A 12935-nucleotide genomic window follows, 5' to 3' on the forward strand; every position below is an offset into this window, starting at 1 on the left:
TTTAAATTCTGATTCCATCCAGACATAGCTTGAGTAAAACGTTGTATACAATAGAAGTTCCACAGAATGACTGATCAAAAGCATGTTGGATATTCTCTTTGAACTTTCTTATCTAATGGAAAATTTTCCTATCTTTTCAACTCAAAGAGTATCTGAATTGCAATGATCAGAAGCATTCTCTAACCATGAAGAAAAAGAATGTAAATAAGTGAAGGGGCACGATGTGTTTTCATATATTTCCTAAAGCCAACTTGTGTGGCAATTAAAACAAATGGCACAAAACAGGATCAGAATGAAGTTTGTGGAGGGCATATTTAAAGAATTAGGTTTCAAATAATTTCTATTTAATTATTCTATTTCTATTTAATTTCTCCCCCTTTGCCTTTCAAGGAATATCTTCAGATTCCTTCTCCATGTACAAGTACAGGATTGAGACAATCACTTCAGCCAACAGCACAAACTATGTCAGTGTGCTGAAGAGTGAATCAAAATGACTAATTCTGCAACTTTACTTCTGTTTGTTGGGAAGCAGCTGACTTCAATTCAGCGTTTTCTACAGTAATATAATGCAGCTCTAAAGTTCGGTTCAATCAGGCGTCTCTTCAAAATAGCAATTTGTAAACAATTAGATGCTGTGCAGTTAAAGAGTGAAATATTCACTCAAAATCATAGAAAATCTATTTAAGGAGTCCTACATTTTTGGAAAAGCAGTCTATGAGATGATATTTAAACCAAGATGTTGTTTGCCCTCTTAAGCAGATGTAAACAATTCCAAAGCAATATATAAAGAAATACCGAAGACTTTTTCCAGAGTACTCGTCAGTAGTTTTGCCCTAACCATTATCAACACAAACGTTTATCTGGTTATTTATCTCAGTACCGTTTATGGAAGTTCTGAACATTCCAACATATTGCTACATTTCATAAGTCCTCCATTGACTGTGGAATGTTTTGGGACTTCCGAAATTATGAAAGGTATCATAGAAACACAAGCTACTTATTTTAAAAGAGAAACTGTGCTTTCAAATTACCACCCAATCCCACCAAATCATGTTATCTTTTTCCAAATGCAGACATCCCAGCTTGCACAGGCACCTGACATAGACATTAACACTGGGAATCCCCTCCCAACCTTTCCACATGTACATGGTCTACTACAGAGGCAAACTTAATTTAAAATAGTCTGGAAAAAAATAAGAATTTTATTCATGTTGGGAAATAATTAATGTCCCCAGAAAGCTAAACTCAGACTTGAAATGTAGGGCACTCTAGTTTTGTCATTTAGACTGTGAAAGGAGCATTAATCAAAATTGTTAGAATTCCACTTAAACAATGAAATCAAGTCTATTTTTTAAAAAAATGAGGTATAGTGACTGACACAGCAGTTCAAAACAGTAAACAATCATATGTTCTCACTATATTGTGAAACATATTATTTAAAACTTATCCTTCAAAGATCATTCTGCTACTTAACAAAAGGGATCCTCTAACAAAAATCAGAAGATTTGAAAAGACTGCGATCACAATAAGAAAACAAATAGCACACCTGCTTCTACAGAGAATTATTACAAAATTTGTGTTTGAGCGCAAGCATTTTGCCTACCTGTCATCCTATGGAGTAAGTTTCACTAGTTCTTGGCTTGGTGGTGGTGGGCAGGTGGTTGTTAAATTAAGTTTCCATACTGTGGCAAAATCTGACACCATGGTCTGATTTTTTTGTTCTGAATCAGGAACCACAAAATGGGTGCAGTTACTGATCTGAGCCTGACATCGTGTTGGGACCTGATCCACAATGAGATTTTAATGAGTAGGTCAATTAGTGGCTAGTGCATATATTCGCCATCTAAGTAAGAACAGAGGCAATAGGAAGCTCTCCAAGCACTGATAGATCTGATAGGTAGATATAGATAGAGGAAAGAGATTTGCCTTGAGATGAAGGTGCACTTTGGTTAAAATATAAAGAGGCCACAGCTACTAGACCTCCATCAGGGATCCTCTCTATACAATGGCCAGTGGCCGCAGTTGTGGTCCTCTGCTATTTGTGGCTACAGGACTGCAGGATGGAGTATAGGGTCCCAGGTTTGTCACCAGGAGGCTGCCTCTATCCCTTTTGTTTATTTTGACATCAATGGGAGACCTGCATACAGACCAGAAAATTTCCATCAATATTGATTAAGTGGTTCTAATAGGCCAGTAAGCTATCTACAACCTACAGATGGATAGCCATCTGTCCCAGGAACTAGCAAATTAAATCATGCCGTAGATATGGGAGCATGTCTGCAAACTAGCATGCTGCCTAGTGACAGGAAATTACAGATCTTTCTGCCTGACATTCCACTTCCACTATCATTTGAATTTTGGCAATGTTAGTGCCAAAAATATAAAATGAGATTACGTCAAGCCAAGCACACCAGTAAGGTGGGAACGAGTCTTGAAGAACAGAAGTGGTCTACAATTCAGGTTGAAATCTATGAAGATTTTGTTATACCAAAGCAGTTTAACCAGCTGTAGTGATTGTACCGAGGTCAGCCAGGTAGGTCTTATATGAGTTCCCTTATTGGGATATTAATTTGGTCCAGTCAGGGAGTCCCAGATGATGGATCTAAACAGGAGTTTCAGAGTTCTGTTCACATTATTTCACTATGTCCTCTAGTTCTGAACACCCCAACCCTAGGGAAAAGACTGCCATTTGAGGTATCACCTGCCTGTGCCATTTTTCAACAATATGGAAGCTGTTTTGCTGGCCTGCTTGTCTGCAGCTCCTTGCTTTGCTGACTTGATTGCCTGCAGCTGCCTGCTAAGCAAAACTGCAAGCCAGACAGATGTCATCAAATGTAGCATCTGGAGTATGTATTGACTAAAGGTCTGAAGACAACAGCTTTTTGTGTACAGTCCTGAGAAACTGTCAGCTCAGCATCTGTTGTATGACATAAATCTGCAGCGATCGGATGTGTTTTGGAGTAACACTGGACTGTACTAAGGAAAAGTGTGTACCCCACGATATCATGCAATAAAGTTTGTCAATGCTCAAGGTCTGAATCCGGAAAATTTCTTCAACAATCTGGCATAGTCGGCAGGATCCCTTAATTATGGGATCCCAAGCAAACCAAAATTATAAAGCTGCTGCCTGCATGATCCTAACCTGGGTCAACAGTCTGATTCCGAATTAGGGAAAGATGCTGTGACAAGATGGGACTGGAAAGATCACTGTCATAGGACAGAAATCATTTTAAGGTGACCTTGAGGGATTGACAACAGTGCCAGTGTTTGTTAGTCTGCTTTTGCTTGTTCGTTGTTCATTTCCCCGCAGATCGTAGATCCATGCTTCAGAACTGAGAAAGCGATGACGGAGTCAATGACTTCTAAACCTAAGAAAAACAGGCCCTGAAGCACATAAACCATGTCCCACTGAGAAGGACAGCCAACATCCATTTGTCCCCTCAAAGAAAATGCAAAATAAGGTAGGAGATCCCCAGGTGCTGCCAGGGTCACCGGCTGATATTGTTTGGAAGGAGACAGGTAACAGTAGTTATGTTATTATTCTTTTCACTCCTGATCTGTACTGGTGGCCCCACAGCAACTGGGCTTATGGAGGCTCCTTTAAATGGGAAAAGATAGATTACTGGAGGACAAACATTGAGGGTGAGTATGACACCCCCTCTTAGGATATTGATTACATGTGCCGATGTTTAGATAAATTTAATGAAGTCGCGAAAGGCTATCAGCCCCCGGAACTAAAGATCGCTGTAAGTCGCCCGATAATCTTTCCTCTTCTGCCCCACCCCATTCTGCCCTACCACCTTATAGTCCTCAGTATTCTAAGATTCCTGTCCCGATCCCAGACCCTGACCTTGTTAAGGACGAAATTATCGCTTTCATCATGATTCGTCCTCCGACTCCTCCAGCTCAACTGCCCGATAATCCCCATGGGATTTCCCCCCTCCACATGAACAACTATGGGGGGGGGGGGGCACTGGTGAACAGGACCAGGAGGAATCCAACCCCACTGTCTCATTCACATCCATTGCCAGGTATGCCACTCGATGAAGAAGTCTTCCGCAGATCAATTTCCCTGAGTCATGATAGGCAATATGCCTCATGGCTGTGGACCCACACTGAAGTCCACGGCATGCTCCAAGCCACCCCGATCCAATAAACGCTCTATGCCATTTTATAATTGGCTAGTACAAATCTGCAATATTTACAATAGTTTGTCCCAGGATCTCCACGCTTTGATGCATCTGGCTTACGGGACCCACTGGTCAGCCGTAAAAGCCTCCCTTGTGATCGCCTCAACACTATGGGCTTCTGCAGATGCCTAGGGAGGGTGGCTTACCTCTACTGTTAAGCCTGCCATTATGACAGCAGCATGACAAAAGACGGACTTTGGAGAGATGGTGCGCTGTCTGCAAACAGCTAATGAGTCTTTACTTGATTTCCTTGCTCACTTTAAAGAAGTTTGGGAAACATTTGCTGGCATCCCTCTCTCAGACAATGGTTGTTCAGCTGCCCAGACCCTTGTCAATTATATGCAGCCCTGCCACGCCCAGACCCTCAAATCCCATAACCTCAACTGGCAGACCATGGACTTACATCCCTACTCACTGCCCTTACCAATATGGTTCTACAGGGTCTTTTTGATTATAAGAAGGAAAAGGAAGTATACTCCCGATTAACACAGGCATGGAACCAGGGACAAAGCCAAGGACAGGGACAGCAATGAAGGGATAAAAGCAGAGACAGGTGTAGAACATGTAGAAAATTAGGCTACTGGGCATGAAAATGCCGGTCCAGTCCCCCTCAGCATTTGTCACGGCAACAACTTTCCCCACAGCGACAGCTTCGAAAAGCCGCCTTTTCCCCCACACCCCTGAAGTCTAGGGGTTCCCCATGAGGAAGGTTTTGCAGGCTGCCTTGATATGACTCTCCCACTCCCGTTGGACTACCCCATGATGGATGTTGAAATGGGGGTGGTCATAATCTCAGTTTTGGTGGACTACAAAGCCACCTCCCTCAACGGCCCTTCCTCTCAACTCTGACACAGTTTCCACTGTGGGTGTCTCTGCAGTGTCCATGGTTGAACCTCTTTCTACCCCCATGCCTATTGTCATTGGTCGGTTGATGGTCCCCTACACAGCGATAATCTCCCCTCCTGTCCGGTTGCCCTTCTTGGTCACCAGACTTTCTATAAACTGAATGCTTCTATTCACTGTTCTCCACAGGGGCCTCACCTTGGAGATCCCTGACTCCAGTTACCCCCTTTTTTTCAAGCTGCCATAGCCACTCTTCTGCCTCAGTCTTCTTATTCCCCTACTCCTTCCCTGTACGCATGGACATTCCTGGGCAAACCTATGCGCGCTTGTCTTACCTCTTTCCTCCCATATTTGTTGCCTGCTCCTCCATTTCCAATTACCGTCTTCCTTCGCTGGATCATTCAGACAGGCTGCCTCTGTGCAAGCTTCACTGCACTGCAGCTTACCTTGACAACGCTGACCCAAATGATTCTGTGACTGCAGACCCTTATCTCAATCTGTCTTGTACATGACATGGACTAGATTTTATTCCATTGGACAAGAAGGATTAGCTGTGAAAGTTCTGCTCAATACCAAACAAAGACCGCTTTTCCAAACAACCTCGCCTCATTCACTTCTGTTTTAATCATAGTTAAAACCCTGTGGCACCCAAAGGCTTTGGGGCCCATGGTGCACAGACTCTGCAGTCTGCCAAAGGAATTTACACCCCTGGATCCTGCAGATCCTGACTCCATGCAGCTTGCCCACTTAGGACAGGAGGAGCTTTACTTCCATTGTTTTCCCTCATCCGAAGATACAGCCTTTATCTTACAAACCCCACTGCCCTCCCCCTCTTATGACAGTACTTTATTGCTCAATCATGTGCCACCTTTGTTATGGACATGGCAGTCCAATGATGCAAGCCTAGTCATATCAGCTACGCCTCATATGGTCACTGTGAAATATGGGGCCATCATACTGTCTATTAGGCAGTACAATTTGTCGCCAGCTTCCATAGAAGGTATAAAACCAGTTATTGATTCCCTCCTACAGCAAGGTATCCTGGTGCCTACCACCGGCCCTGCAACACTCCTATCCTCCCTATTCCTATGCCAGGAAAACCGGGACAGTAGAAATTTGTGCAGGACTTGAGGGCAGTCAATGCTATTGTTGTCCCCTGCTCCCAGTGGTGCCAGACACCAATGTTATCCTTACTAGCCTCCCTGCTACTGCCACTTATTTATATGTCATTGACCTCTGCTCAGCCATTTTCTCCATTAAATTGTCACTGGACAGCCAGTATATCTTTGCTTTTACTTACAGCGGCCTCCAATATACATGGACATGGCTTCCCCAAGGGTACATGGAGACCCCCATTGTATGTGCCTCTGCAATATACTGGACCCTGAAAGACCTCCATCTGCCACATAAAAACACAGTGGTTCAATATGACAATGATTAATTTGTGGCCTCTGATTCACCTGATGCCTGCATGTATGACACTGTTACATTGCTCCACTATCTGGCTCAGAATGGACATAAGATCTCTGTTGAAAAAATGTAATCCTGCCACAAGACAGTACAGTATTTGGGCTACAAACTTTCACACTGTCTCAGAGCACTGTCTCAAGATCGTATCACAGTAATAATTACTTCTCTCCTCCCACTAAACGTCCTTTTTGTGCATGGTAAACTGCAGACATTGGATACCAGACTATTGAGTTATTGATGCACCTTTCCACCAGGCATCCTCGCCTAACCAGCTGACCCAGGTGAACTGGACACCTGAAATGGCGCAAGCCTTTAAGGAATGTAAACAATGCATAACGTCAGCGCCTGCCCTGATTATACGCAGCGATTTCAGTTTTATGTTAATGAAAAGGAGGGATATGCATCCGGTATTCTAACTCAAATGCACGGGGATCTCCGGCATCCTGTAGCCTTTTATTCTGTATGGTTACCACCTGTTGGAAGGGGCATGCCAGGCAGTTTATGAGCTGTGGTGACTGCCACTGTAATAGTAGAAAAGTCCACCTCTAAGGTTACTGTATTATCCTTGTAGAGGTTTTGTTCCTCATTCGGTTTCCCTGCTGCTTAATTCAGCAGCAACTCAGCATTTTACGGCGTCAAAGAGAACTGGTTAGGAGGTCATCCTACTTTCTCGCACTAACCTTACATTTCAGCACGCCCCCACTTCAAACCCTGCCACTCTTCTCCTGGCAGAGGACCATAGAGTCATGGAGTCATAGAGATGTACAGCATGGAAACAGATCCACCACTTCCTCCAGCAGCTCATTCCATACACATACCACCCTCTGCGTGAAAAAGTCGCCCCTTAGGTCTCTTTTATACCTTTCCCCTCTCACCCTAAACCTATGCCCCAGGGAAAAGACTTTGTCTATTTATCCTATCCATGCCCCTCATAATTTTGTAAACCTCTATAAGGTCACCTTTCAGCCTCCGATGCTCCAAGGAAAGCAGCCCCAGCCTGTTCAGCCTCTCCCCATAGCTCAAATCCTCCAACCCTGGCAACATCCTTGTAAATCTTTTCAGAACTCTTTTAAGTTTCACAACAGACCTCATCTGTGGCCACAAAGAGGATGTAAAGATATCTGTCAATGCTCCAGCAATTTGTTCTCTTGCCTCCCTCAACAGTCTGGGATAGATCCCATCAGGACACGGGGATTTATCTACTTTAATACTTTTTAAGATGCACAACATCTCTTCCTTTTTAATAGCAACCTGGCTTAGAAATTCAACATTCTCTTGCCTGAGAGTATCCTCCACCAATTCCTTCTCTTTTGATGAATACCAACACAAAGTATTCATTTAGAACTCACCTACTTCTTCTGGTTTCAGACATAGATTCCTTCTTTTGTCGCATGGTTGTCTGCATGTCGTCCAAGAGGTTGTCACCCTGTGCCCCGACCTCTCTGAAACTCCATTAGACACACCTCTTTTTTGGCCCTCAGATCATCAAATGCTAGCTGGCTACACGATATGCACACCTTTTGAAACCTCAGAATCCGCTGTGCTACCAGAAAGGACTTCTGCACAGACGGCTGAACTGTTTGCCCTTAACAGAGCCTGTATCCTCGCTGACAAAAAGTCTGTTAACATTTACACCGACTCCTGATATGCCTTTCGAGTGATACATGATTTTGGAACCCGAGGATATATTACCTCTTCAGGAAGGCCTTTGCAGCATGCCCTGCTCATCAGCAATATTTTACAGGCTATTATGCTCCCCTCCACTATAGCTGCGACATGCATAAAGTGGGCCACCCATACCGCCACTGATGACCCAATCACCCAAGGAAATGCTTGTGCTGACAAAGCTGCTGGACAAGCAGAATTAGCTCCCACTGTATGAGTACTACAAACTCCCAAGGCAGAGGAAGCAACAAAGATTTTAGATCTAGAAGAGGGAATACAGGCAGCACAGCAACACATTCCACAAGCCAAGAAAGACAGCTGGACGCGCATAGGAGTTAAGGAATCCCCTTTAGGACTAATGGTGCACCCTGATGGAAGGTTCATTTGTCCTAAAGCCCAGTTGCATGTTCTTGCACTGGCCGCCCATGGGGTCAGGAATGCAGGAAAAGGAGGGATGATCCATGCAGTATGACAACCGGGCTTTGCAGGAGCAGCACAAGTGCTAGTATCAAAATGTCTAGTATGTCGATAAAATAATAATGCTAAACCTTTAGATAAGTATGACCATCTGCCATTCCCAGATGGACCCTTTAAGCATTTACAGATTGATTTCATATACATGCCAGCTAAATAGGTTTTTAAATACTTGGTAACTGTCTACATGTTTTCTAAATGGGACGGAGCCTTCCCCATAAGGAAAGACGATGCTAGAACAGTGGTTAAATGCCTCATGAAGGATGTAACCCCTAGGTTTGGAATTCCAGGGATCATTAACAGTGACATAGGTACTCACTTTACTGCAGCAGTCACAGACAATGTTAGTAGAGCATTCAGCATCACGTGAAAATATTATATTCCCCATCAGCCCCAGTCTTCAGGTTTAGTGGAACAGATGAATAGTTCCCTTAAAACCACTCTGTCAAAGATCACACAGGACACAGGCCTGCCTTGCCCAGAAGCCTTACCCTTAGCCCTGTATACCATAAGAAGCCAAGTCTACAGAACCAAGGGATTTACCCCATTTGAGGTCCTGATGGGAAGACCAACGCCCACAGGGGCAAGACCTCCTAAATGTCCTGTGGATACGGCATTATTCTTGACAAGGAAGCTCTTATAAATTATGTCAAAGCACTCCGTAAGATGATTACCCATAACCTTGATATAGTAAAGGAAGCCATTCCCGCACCTAGTGATGACCCAATGCATCCTTTCCAACTTGGGGACTATGTCATGATAAAATCATTGGAAAAGAATTCTCTTTTTCCGAGATGGAAAGGCCTGTAGCTCGTCCTCCTGGTAATCTGGACAGCTGTCAAGATCAAGGGAAGACCTGAGTGGATGCACAGAACCCGCTACAAGAGAGCGCCATCCCTGTAGGGACATGAGCAGAAAACAAGCATCAACTCGCCCGCCAGCCTCAACATGTGGAGACACAATGCCATTTCAGTCTTTGTGCTTCTCATTGCCTTGCTCATACTGACTGGACGTGAGGGAAACAAGGAAAGTGGGATGATGAACTCTGTCACAAGGGAGCTGCACATCAACACTTTTTTTTATATGACTTACATATACACACAGAAGGGTTAACCATATTCCCATACACTCTAGGGGAGGGATCCCCCTGATATCTATTCCTTTTAATGAATTCAAACAGCTGAATGGTGGTTGGAACAAAACAAGCCCTCCTACAGGGCCTTATGGTACTTGTTGTCATATGTGATATAATTTTAGTTCTTGTCATTTGCCTTAAGCAGTGCTGTGCGCGCTTTGGCTTGCTGTTATTGCCCTCAGTCCCATTAACTTCCCAGTTGGTCAAGGTCCCCCTCGCTGAAAGCCCTTACCCTGACACAGAATCTCAGGAGCCACAACTTTCTGGTTCCGACACATCAGACCCTGAGGACTACCCTTCTGATTCTGACCCTTCACCACCGGATAACACCCCCAGGCTCTGGCTACATTCCCCCTTTTGCAGGGGATTCTGACCTGCTCCTTTGATCTTATGATCAAAATGGAGGGATGGTGGAGGCTGTTTTGCTGGCCTGATTGTCTGTAACTCTTTGCTTTGCCGACTTGTTTGTCTGAAGCCACCTGCTAAGCAAAACCGCAACCCAGATAGACGTTATCAACAGGCGAATGTAATATCTGGAGTATGTATTGACTCAAGACCTGAAAACAATTGTTATGTTCAGTCCTGAGAAACTGTCAGCTCGGCATCTGTTGTATAAATATCTATAAATCCGCAGTGATCGGGAGCGCTTTGGAGTAGCACTGGACCATGCTAAGGAAAAGTGTGCTCCCCATGATATCATGCAATAAAGTTTGTCAATGCTCAAGGTCTGAGCCCAGAAAATTTCTTCAACTTGCAGACAATGGAGAACATTTTATAAGGTCTACCCTAGGTTGCCATTTTTCTGGATAATGTGCTAATAACAAGGAAGACCAATAAAGAGCACTTGGAGAACTTGTACATGGTCCTTTGATGGTTCACCTTAGAAGGCGTTGGAAGATTTTAAAAAAAGGGCAATCAAAGATGCCCCAGCTCCCATACCTGTACCAGAGCTTAGATCTTGGATTAGTGTATTATTACGGAAAGTTCATACATAACCTGTCCTCCAACCTGGCACCCTTATATATGCTATTGAAAATGGATTAGCCTTGGAAATGGTCTCCTTGCCAAGGTAAAGCCTTTAGGAAAATGAAGAAGTAGCTATCATTGTCTAAGGTGCTGGCCAAGTGAGATCTGGTGCTGATGTACAATGCCTCCGTGTATGGGGTATCGATGTAGTGTTGGCTTACAGATGGCCCAATGGAGGGGAACACCCAATAGCGTATGCTTGCCCGACTTTCACTGATGCAGAGCAAAAATATGTCCAGATGGAGAAGAAAGATTTGGTAGTCATTTTTTGCATGAGTAAGTTCCACCAATACCTTTACAGACGTAAATTTTTAATAGTAACAGATAACAACCCTATGTTAGGGCTACTCAAATGGGACAAGGCTGTGCGGCCTATAGTTTCAGGTCGAATTCAGTGGTAGGCTCTCATTCTAAGTGTGTACAATTACAAATTTGAAAAACATCCAGGAGGCCAAGTAGCAAATGTGGACGTCTTAAACTGCCTCCCAGTGGCACTGGTGCCCTCAGTGCAAGAGTCTGTTCTAGTTTTAAACTTTCTGTACACCCTTTTTGTCACTGCTGACAATATCAGACTATGAACACATAAAGATCTGGTTCTGGCAAAATTTTAAAAAAAGCAGTGTGATGGAGGAAACAAAACCATCCCAACCAGAATTGAAACCTTTCCAGATCTGGCGAAACCAGATTACCATGGAGGACGGCATTTTATTATGGGGAGCAAGTGTGATTGTCCTGAGCAAAGGCCACTGTCAGATTCTGGCTAAACCAGGGCTATCCAGTGGTGTACAAAATGAAGATGCTGCCAAAAGTTAAGACTGGTAGTCAGGAGCCGCATTGGTGGGGCAGTGCCAAGAGTGCTAACAAGGACAAGAATTACTGCCAATAGCTCCTCCACATTTGTGAGGATGATCCAATAAACCTTATACTCGGTTATACATAGAGTATGCTGGCCCTTCCATGGGATCAACATTCTCAGTCATTATGTACGCCCACTAACAGTGGCTGGACATGCCTAGTTCGATGGATGTTCATTCATCGAACACGGGGATGACAGTAGAAAAGCTATGAGCATCTTTAGCAATATCCAGACTCCCAGAAGTGTTGGTCACAGACAATGGGCCATCATTTACGAGCAGGGAATTTGAGTATTTCCTAAAGTCGAATGACATTCGGCATATAAGAACAGCTCCATACCATTATCGTCCAATGGTATGGCAGAAAGAGTGGTCCAAACTTTGAAGGCTGGCTTAAAGAAATAGCCCACAGTTTCACTCAACACTAATTGTTCCGGTTCCTATTTGATTATTGGACCACCTCTCATGACTAGCCCTCAGGTTAAATCTGATCTTCCTGGACCGGGCAGGTGGGGGGAGATAGTTGGGGGGGTGGTGGTGGTGGTGGTGCGTGTGAAATGGCATCAGGAATGCTAATCCCAGACTCAAGGCTTCTCTAAGCGACAGTCATGATTTGGAGATGCTGGTGTTGGACTGGAGTGTACAAAGTTAAAAAGCACACAATACCAAGTTATAGTCCAACAGGTTTATTTGGAAGTACGAGCTTTCAGAGTGCTGATCCTCTATCAGGTGGCTGCGATGAACAATCACCTGATGAAGGAGCAGTGCTCCAAAAGCTAGTCTGCATGAGTAAGAGGCATGGTTGGCGCGAGCTGCAAACACATGAATGGGGCAGTAGCAAAACATATCTGGCCCCTCAGAACAGCCAGAAAGGCTGTTGGAATTCATGCGTTCAGTCCCTCCACCTGGCATTGAAGAAACCTCAGATTTTGAAATAGACATCGCAGACGTCACAGCTTTGGTGCCTTTCCTACCTGAGGAAGAGGATTAATTTCTTCCAAGACTCTGTGGGTGCAAGAGATGGGCTACAATTTGGTACATATTACCATATCTAAGGGGGAGTCGGAGGAACCGGACCTGGTGTGAAAACGTCCCAGGAGAAGCTACAAGAGAAAGAACAGGTCAACATCCCTGGACTTAGAGGGGGAGGGATGTTGTGATTGTAACAAGGTCAGCCACGTAGGCCTCGAGGCATATCAGTTCCATGACTGGGGATATTAATCTGGTCCAATTAGAAAGCCCTGGATGACAGATATAATCAGGAGTGTCAGAGGTTCT

Source organism: Chiloscyllium plagiosum, chromosome 13, assembly GCF_004010195.1.
Source record: "Chiloscyllium plagiosum isolate BGI_BamShark_2017 chromosome 13, ASM401019v2, whole genome shotgun sequence".
NCBI lineage: Eukaryota > Metazoa > Chordata > Chondrichthyes > Orectolobiformes > Hemiscylliidae > Chiloscyllium > Chiloscyllium plagiosum.